A 10,688-nucleotide genomic window follows, 5' to 3' on the forward strand; every position below is an offset into this window, starting at 1 on the left:
GATGTAACTGTTGTTGCTGTAGTCGTTATTAATGATGTAACTGTTGTTGCTGCGGTCATCATTAACGATGTGCCTGTTGTTGCTGTAGTCGTCATTAATGATGTCACTGTTGCTACTGTAGTCGTTATTAATGATGTAACTGTTGTTGCTGTAGTCATCATTAATGATGTGCCTGTTGTTGCTGTAGTCGTCATTAATGGTGTAACTGTTGCTACTGTAGTCGTCATTAATGATGTAACAGTTGTTGCTGTAGTCGTCATTAATGATGTAACTGTTGTTGCTGTAGTCGTCATTAATGATGTAACTGTTGTTGCTGTAGTCGTCATTAATGATGTAACTGTTGTTGCTGTAGTCGTCATTAATGACGTAACTGTTGATATTGTAGTTGTCTTTGATGATGTAACTGCTGCCATTGTAGTCGTCATTAATGTTGTAACTGGTGATACTGTAGTCGTCATTAATGACGTAACTGATGATACTGTAGTCGTCTTTAATGATGTAACTGCTGCTATTGGAGTCGTCATTAATTGTGTGACTGTTGCTTCTGTAGTCGTCATAAATGATGTAACTGTTGTTACCGTAGTCGTCATTAATGATGTAATTGCTGCTACTTTTGCCCCCAGTGTGTAGGGTCCCTGGTTGGCACTGCTGTGTACATACATAACAATTACAATATTTGGTGAACCACATACATCATACTTAAGATTCTCGAAAACAGCACATTCTTCACATGACACTGGCGACATAGCACAAACATCACATTACGCATATCCTACATCTTAGCCTACTTCTCACACAGACAAGCGACACATATTGCACAATGCTCTGCACAAGGTATATGAAACGGAAGGCATATTGCACAAGACACATACTTAGGAGGTGTGCAACACACGAAACAACTGTACGAAACGGGTACCACCGCTGATCGCCCTCGGCCAGGTCGACCACGTGTGACGTCACATGCAGAGGATCGTCAGATTGTCTTACGTCACCTCCGTAACCGAACAGACGTCAACGTCAATTGTGGGCACAGCGACACTTACAATGGATTTAAAGGAATTAGAATCAAGTCGTCTTCAGTGATGAATCCTGATTTAATCTTCGATTTGCTGATGGTAGGGCGAGGGTGTGGAGGCGCCGTCATGAACGTTACGCCCAGTGTTGTGTACAGGAAGTTGCCAGATTTCGATGCGGAAGTGTCATGGTGTGGGGTGCTTTCTGTGGCAATGCACGTTCCAGGCTTCTTGTCATCCGTGGCAACCTAAACGCTGCTGCTTACCGCGACCAGGTACTGGCACAAGAACTTCTGCCTTTTGTGGTAGCAAATGGACCCGATTTGATCTTCCAACACGACAATGCCAGAGCGCACACAGCAATTTTGACAAGGAATTTCCTTCAGAATGCGGGAGTCAACGTTATGGACTGGCCGTCAAGGTCTCCCGATCTCAATCCCATCGAACACGTCTGGGATGCTCTCGGCAGAAGTCTGCGCACTCTCCAGAACCAACCACAGAATTTGCAAGATCTTGGCAGCATTTTGCAGCAACAATGGCGTCGTCTTCCCAATCATGTCTTCACAAGCATCACAAGGTCCATGCGGAGGCGTTGTGTGGCAGTTGTCAACGCACATGGTGGCCACACACGCTACTGAACTTGTGTGCCATCAGATTCTCGTGCTTGGGACTTATGATTTAAACTGTTGATGTTATTACCGAATACCATAGGTGCTTGGAACAAATTATGGTTACCACCGTTAATTAAAATCCTTCTTTGGACATTAATGATTAAAAATTACCTTCTCTGATACATTTGTCCGTTGTATATCATATTACTTTTAAAAATGTGAAGTTTTTAATTTGATCAGTATATTTAAAAGCAGGCCTTTGAAAGGCATTTAGAAGGGATACACATAAGGAAGAGAATAAATGGATGTCAACTTCTTTATTATGAGGAACACAACGTTTCGGAGTATCTGCTTACTCCTTCATCAGATGAATGAATGCCATGAGGCAGAGAGCATTTATATGTACATTTAAGGACAACAAAACTAATAAGATAACAAAAGGTGGAAAATAACAAAGAGTAGAAACTAACAAGGGACAGACAACAGACGTTTGGCGCTGATAGGTGGTTAGCAATAGACAATGTTATTTTCCGCCTTTTGTTATGTTATTAATTTCGTTGTCCTTACATGTATTATATATATATATATATATATATATATATATATATATATATATATATATGGTCTCTGCACTCAGCGATATTCCAGCTATATGACGGCGGTCTGTAAATAAACGATTATGGACAATCCAGTGATTGATATCATATCTTGAGCATCGATCTACGTAATTGGGATACGATGACATGCATCAATCAAGACTTAGTCAGCGAGCCCGACCACGCGATCCCGTTTGTCGCCTTTTACGACAAACGCAGTCGCCTCTGACGGCAAGCATGGGTTGCTGAAGACCTATTCTAACACGGATCTTCACGGTTCGCAAAGGATTATAAGTGTCACTAGAGTGATGTATGGGATTTAACGAGCTAGTGAATGGGTTTTTCTACCACGTGTTCAGCGTCTTCCCGGACGGTAGGTTTGTGGGCCGGTCCCCTGCTGCGTCATTCCATGTTAACCAGTGGGCTAGCACTAAAAAACGCACGCGCGCACACACAAACACACGCGCGCGCGCTCGCTCGCAGACGATATTAATAAGTGCAAGACGATTGATGCTGAAATACGTGTGTGACAATTAGAATTTCATCGAGCTTTAAGTATGGTATACACGAAGTGCGTCATTCGTGACTTGACAAGCACATTACCTCACATCAAACACTCTGACGTCATCATGTACGTCAACGAGGAATGCCAACATGTAATCAGTTGCTTTTTGCGATAAATATATAAAGCTATATATGCAATAAAAATAATTCCCTTCATGACAAGAAGACTTCGCATTTTTATAAAATATTTACATTCTTTTTAAATCATAAGGCCACATCAAAACAAGTTGCGGTTTTTCCCAATGACCGAAAGTCACTAAAAATCATACCCTTATTAATTTCTTTGCATGCCACATTCGGTTTTGGTGCCGAGTGAGTTCCCGTTCACAAGTTACATTTTTCATGTAACCTGCCCTGAAGACTATCATCATTCGGGGTTTATGTAAAAAGGAGACCACGTAAATAAACTGCTCTTACTTCTATTATTGTTATCATTTGATAGATTGTAGAAATAGTTTGGAAATGGCAATAAATAAACACAGTTCAACTTCAATTTACCTGTCATTTTTAAAAAGTGGAGTAAGAACAAGAAGAATTATATCTGACTTCATGCGAGTGTGTACACAATATTCAACAGCAAGGACAAAACAGGGAATAAATCATAAGGAATGTCAGATGGGATGACAACGGTATAAATTGCGTGCATTGGGCGCAGTATCCGTGTTGCAAAAGTACACAACGGGTAGACCCTCGGGCTGTTTGTGTGATGGGACTGTCTGTAGGGAAGGGCGATAATTGTGCCTTTCTGAGAAACGAGATTATCATATATTGATTGCGAAACAATGCAGAAAAATTCCAATTAGCTGACGTGTTGGTACATCCGCATCCTACCCTTCAAAAAAGGATGTTACTGTTTGTTAGTTAACATTTTAATACCGTAGTACTGATTCATTATTTATATAAGTACTGATATTATTAAGTTAAATAGGTACGGATCTTAAAATAAGCTAAAGGTGAATGCATTTGAATGTGTCATTCTTATCAATCTTTTAAAATAACCCTGTAATTGAATTGGCGGAATCCAGAACATCCTTATTCATGCAGGGTACCGTCAGACAAAGGCGTACGAGGGGTGTTCATTAAAGATTTCCCCTAAACACTTTCCGATGGGCCTAGTGGAATGAAACTTGGCATAGGTATTAGTCTTTCTCCACATAGGAACCACCAAGAGTTACACACTTCTCCCATCGTTTTATGCAACTTTGGAGACCTCGCTTGTAAAAGCCCTCATTTTGCTTCTCAAACCAGGATTTGACTTCAGAAATCAGTGTTTCATCATCTGTGAAACGTTTTCCCTTCAAAAATGACTTCATAGCCACAGCACCGCGCTTCTGTCTGGGCAACATGAGAGTTGTGTACTGGAGCATTGTCTTGCAGGAGACGGACACCCTTGGTCAGCATGCCACGCCTCTTAAGCTTGATATCATCCCGCAATTTCCGCAGCAGTGAAGCATAATAAGCTCCTGTTATTGTGGTACCTTTTGCCAACAAATCCATCATCACTACTCCGTGCTGGTCCCAAAACACCGTGAGCATGACCTTCCCTGCAGAGGGTTGGACACGTGCCTTGTTTGGGGGTGGTGACTCCACATGCTTCCATTGCATCGACTGAAATTTAGTCTCAGGATCATAGTGATGGACCCATGTTTCATCCTGTGTGATAAGTCTGTCAAAAACGTTGGCCTGTTTTTGGGGGGAGCAATTGACTCGTTCCTGGGAATCCATCGTGCAGACACCTTGTGCATGTTCAAATTGTCATGGATGATTTTTTTCCACAGACCCTACACTGATCTTGACATCTTGTGCTAACTGACGAACAGTTATACGTCGGTCTGCCAAAATGGCGGTCTCCACTTGATGGATAGTGTCCTCATCAATGGCTGAATGGGGGCGACCAGGAATGACAGCTGTTTCCACAGATGTCCGACCACACTTGAACTGGCGATGCCAGTGTTTAACAACGTCATATGATGGGGCATCTTCCCCATAAGTTGCTTTCATTTCATCGAAAGTTACATTTGCTGTGCGACCTTTCAAATATAAAAACCTAATCACTGCTCGGTATTCTACTAGCTCCATTGTCACACCCTACTCGATCATAACACCAGTAAAAGTGGTAAGATTAATAGTTCGGTGCTGCAAATTCAAACATATCCCATAGAAACATGTATCATAAGACATGTGAAATTTAACCCTTAGTGGTTTAGGGGAAATCTTTAATGAACACCCCTCGTATATACATCTTTGCGTCAAAGAACACAAAGTGTCGCTAGCTATGAAAGCTAGTCGATGAGTATTTTACTGACGCTTCATTCAACTGAACTGACCGTACACAAACAAGTGTGACTGACTACAATTTGTATGATTTAATGTATTAATGTCATTCCTGAAATAAAGATGCTAAGTTGTACAGTTAATCTTACTGTGTCGCGCAATACATGCACGGAAGGGGATTATCCATAAGGAATTATAGGAAAACGTACATTTATGTGTTTGTTAATAACATTTCTAAAGAGCTGATCCTCGTTTGAAATAACCCCTTTCTTGGATTACCCGGAGAAAGATTTTGTCACGTTTTGTGTCCGAGGCCAATAATCCAGCTGTATGACGTCGGCTGTCTGTAAATAATCGAGTGTGGACCAGACGATCCAATGATTGACATCATGAGCATCGATCCGCGCAATTGGGATACGATGACATGATAAGGCAACGAGCCTGGCCACGCAATCCCTTACCTCGACACTTACAAGCATGAGTTGCGGAAGATCTATTATAACACGGATATTTGCGGGTCTTTGACTTTAAAGTAAAACCCGTTATATGGTTTACTTTTAGGTGAAACCTTTTGTGAGGTTTTACTTCGCAAATGCACTTCAAAAGTAAAACCTTGCAAATGGAGGAATAAATGTAGAACATATATAAGACACCGGGGTGACAAATTTCCAGGCCTTGCTTTAGTCCCTTAATGCCGAGCGCCAGACAGGGTAACAACAAGTAACATCTATTAACGACTTCTGGTATGACGCGGCCGGGAATCGAACCCCAAACCTTCTGCTATCCGGGCGGACGCTCTACCGCTAGACGGCCGAATGTCAGAAAGGACCATATTGGGTAGAGGTCTACGCAGATTCATCCCTAGGCATAGCATTGGGCATTCCGCTCATCATTGGTCCTTTTGTAGATGCTGACAGCTTCGGCTCTGTGGCCTGAAATGTACAAGATGTAATCATAGACGCGGCGTTAAACAACTGACAACCAAATAATCATAGACAATTAAGCAGCGTTCTTCCTTTTAGAATCGGGATCACTAAAATGTAAACATATATAATCGTAGTTCCGTGATATCACAAAGCATATTCGATTTCCACAGTAAATTTATGGGCATTTATTTACTTGTAGTAAAATAACGAAAAATTGGCTTCGAATTATTCTAATCAGTGTTAATACGCTAGAAATGAGTCCAGTGATGTTAGTCTTTGGATTGACTAACGATGTACTGACCCTAGATTGACACTTAGTCCCATTCCTATTTAAAAATATATATCAACAAAATGAACAAAATAAAATTATCCAAATGGAGCCCCAAACAATCCTTAATTTCAGGAGCTGTGGCAATCTAGACTTGCCCAATCATTCTAGACTTGAGTTAGGCTCCTTTATTTAATTTTTACTTGTTGTCTGGGTGACAGATTATACGGACCAATATAACTACCAATGGCAGACATCACTAAACTGATTTTACACGGCTTTGATTAAAACTGTAATTTTTCAGGAGGGGGAGGGAGGGAGAGGGAAAAGACTGTATGCCCTGGGGCTTTTCCCTCTCCCTCGTGGTTACATTTGTAACCAACACCCCTGAAGCCTGTTTGCCCTTAACGTGAAGATGACCCTAAAAACCTACATGTATATTATTACAATAATATAAGTTGTTTCTCAGGGGAAATATTAAAATAGTGCGTATCATTTTCACGACATGTCTGGCAACAAACAAATAATAGCATAATATTGAATAAATCAAAAATACACTTTTTTGAGAGACATTTAGAAGTGATGCACATAAGGAAGAGAATTTAAGGATGTCAACTTCTTCATAATGAGGAACACAACGTTTCGGAGTATATGCTTATTCTTTCACCTGATTCTTCCTTAAAAATACACTGCCGGGCAAGAGAAAGTATACACCTAAGGTAGTGCCTGAGTGTATCATAGTTGTGTTTAGGACCTTAAGTTTACAGTGTTTCGGCGACTGTTTTCAGTCTAGTAATGTTTTCCTAACGTTTGCATTATTTTGGTCAATTCCATTTTTCAAGTGTTTACTTTCTTTTCCCCGGCAGTTTATATCGTAAGTACGGCAACAATTTGTGTTATGATGTCTCGGTGACATATTCATTTCAGGTTACTCTGGTGGCTAAAAAAAGACTTGCAGTTAGTAGTATCTTTTTATGATACTATCTAATAAATCATATAGTAGAAAGTTTTTAAATTTTTGCAGAGTAATAAGCTAGGCCTGCTATATTGTCACATTATAAATGATATAACCTTCACGATCCTATAGATAACACATACCTAATCAAGAAAACTGATTTCACTGTTTCACTGTACATATATACTACTCAAATGTAGTTATTCCTTAACTTCTTTTGAATACCATGGCAGAACTATAGCAATATGAGAGAACCGGCTGTTCCTTAACCTCTTTTGAGTAGTATATAACTTCAGCCCAACTCTGAGATAACCATCAACACAGGGAGGTCAGTGGATGACGTAACCGCCATCAATGTAAGCTATATGTACAAGCATCACCCCTACAATAAATGACCATCTACCTGCTGACTCCCACTTCGCCTCCTCATCGTTCGAGATTTGCTCAATTAAAGGGGCATAACCTATGTCTGCCTACCGTATAATCGAGTTGCTTCCCTTCGGTTGAAATCTGAAGTATTTGTTGTTTGGCTATTGGGACATGCCAAAATAAGAACTGTGTTTTTGCCACAGGGATGTTGCCGTATATACTACCATTACTGTATATGCTACTCAAAAGAAGTTAAGAAGCACCGAATCTGTCAAATTACTTATACTAACATGACAGCACCGGGTGGTCCTTAACTTCTTTTGAGTATATACAATCGAGCTTGCTCTTTCTACCAAGATTTCAAAGGGCGTCATACATCTCTTGCTCTGAAGTTGTTTGACCAAGGTTAGATTAGTCTATGCACTGGTAAAGATTTCAAAATTTCATTTGATTGTAGACACGTTGAAGGCATTTCCGAATTTGACGCATCAGTGACAAAAAATATGTCCGATGCAATTCCCTATTTTGATTTTTAATATGTTACCGAGTGTTTTTGTTCAGGTGAACATTTGACTTGCCTCTGCATGTGTTTGTGACGGATGCCGCCGGTGGGGCAGGAATCTGTCATTCGACACTGTTTTTCACAGAGATTTCTTGTATGGAAAGAATATGGAAAGTGTTTTGTCGCTTTAATTTGCATATTCGTGCATGTACATCGTTATTTTATTCTATGAAACTTTAAGCTAAATTAACTTAAGATTAAATATGTATTGACAACAGCTTAATCTCACTCTACCATTGCAATAATTTTCACTAACGATGAAACGGCATGGGATAGCTTGTCTATTGGATCTGGTGGTCAGCTTGGAGACGGCTCATAATATCAACCACTGGTTTATCAAACCCCGACTTGACTATTCACAGACATTAACAATATACAATTGGATTATTGTTGACCAACGTAAATCCACAAACTAACCAAAAACGTCAGTAAACGGTCTTGCAAATTCGTTCATTTTGCCAGTATATGTGCAAGACATCAGACGAAACAGCGACATCCGCACAAGCTCAATCATTGGTTCTTGATAAGCGCTTCCGAAATAGATGCCGACTTAACTTAAAAGGCTGTTATCTATTTCTTACAAAATACAACAAAGACATCACTTCCGAAACATACCAAAAATACGACATTTAATGCACTTCTGTTGATATAGCCATATCGTCAGTGTGTATCTAACATCAACCTTTACTTTGTAAACTTGAACGTCCTTTGAGAAAAAATATTCATTATTCCTAAAGCTATGACATCAAAGGAAAAATGTCTACGGTAGTTTTTGATGATCGTTATAATCAGGCAAAAATAGCGTTAAAAGCACTGACAGGTTAAAAACCCCAGGCGGGAAATTGTTGACCTAACAGATCCCAGTAGCTCTAAAGAGCATTGACTTCTTATTCTTAAGCATTGATACTGCAGCTCAAAATCCTCCGCCTCTTGTCAGTCAATTACATACCGATGCACCCGGGGGCAACGTCGACCCTCGACCCACCGCTAACAAATAACATTCAACGTCTTGAGAAAAAAATACTTTCCGACCAAAAACGGTTCCTGGCAGTGAAGGCCGATACGTCGACGGCGGCCTCTTTGATCTCTTAGAAACATCAAAGGGGACAGCAAGGAAAACGTGCCAAAAGTTCTAGGGTGCGTGTGTAAACAGGAATCGGGAACCAGGAAACGAAATTGGCTTCTCTTCCTTGGTTGGGTCGCCTGTTAGGTTTATGTTAGAATATGATGGCACATGTAGACATTTAACTGTACACACGCTCATCACGAGGGAGGATGCAGCACAGGTGTATCACTGGCTGCCAGATATGTATCAGGTGGAATTCTTTTCGGCGGGGTGCTTTCTCTTTGAGGTTTCCGCCATTCTAATTGCCGTTGGTTGTTTCGGTAGCCTAACTGAAGACACTGACAGCAATACATGATGTATTCACAGCAAGCTTTCATCTGAATAGCCGGTCCGTTTTATTCAATGAATTAGGGACTTTGTTGAACACTGCTGTGCAAAATACTCTCATTATCGAAGTTTGTTGTAGCACCGAAGCAAAAGACGAAGACGAAGGTTGTGTAGTGAAGAAGATGAAGACGAAGGTGCCGTAGTGAAGAAGATAAAGACGATGGTGATGTAGTGAAGAAGATAAAGACGATGGTGCTGTAGTGAAGAAGATGAAGACGAAGGTGCCGTAGTGAAGAAGATAAAGACGATGGTGCCGTAGTGAAGAAGATAAAGACGATGGTGATGTAGTGAAGACGAAGGTGATGTAGTGAGGAAGATGAAGACGAAGGTGATTTGGTGAAGCTGATGAAGGGAAATACATGAACCTACAAATCAGTACACAATTATATACAGATATGTGTATATTGTATAAATATTTTACCACCAACTCATTACTAAATGATTCAATGATTCATTATGATAAAAATAATATCCTTATTTCAAATAACGACCGCCTTAGTCAATGGTTTCTTCATCCTAAAAAACATCTTGTGTTGCCTCAAACATGGTTTCAGTAGGGTTATTGTGTGCCGTATGAGTGTCACAGATCCACTGCTGGTACTTGCAACTATTATATACATCAGAACAATCAGAGTACATCGATTGCTCATGAGAAGCAAGTGACGGTTGTATGGCCTTGTTGGTCCTCAAATGGGTAGCACCATTTCATGTGAAATCCATTCTCAGTGGCCATTGCTGGACAACTGCCCAAAACAACCTTAAGACAATCTCACTACTCACTGAAGTAAATCATTGCATTCCAAGGAAAGACCCACATGTTATTCTGCTCATGCATGAAGAATGGTAAACCCGTCTGTAGTAATATATTACTGTTTTAATATATCTCAAATACAAAGTCCGATAGGTAAACTGAATGTACGTTGTATACTCTACATGGAGCTGAGAATGACATTTACGGGCACACTGATCCATCGACAGGGATAATGATGTTGAGGCGTTATTAGCGTACCGATAAACGTGGAGAGTAAACCATCATCATCGAGTATGGACCAGACAATCCAGGGATTTTCATCATGAGCATCGATCCACAAAATAGG

The sequence above is a fragment of the Haliotis cracherodii genome, unplaced genomic scaffold, assembly GCF_022045235.1.
Source record: "Haliotis cracherodii isolate W230 unplaced genomic scaffold, xgHalCrac1.p SCAF_16, whole genome shotgun sequence".
Taxonomy (NCBI): domain Eukaryota; kingdom Metazoa; phylum Mollusca; class Gastropoda; order Lepetellida; family Haliotidae; genus Haliotis; species Haliotis cracherodii.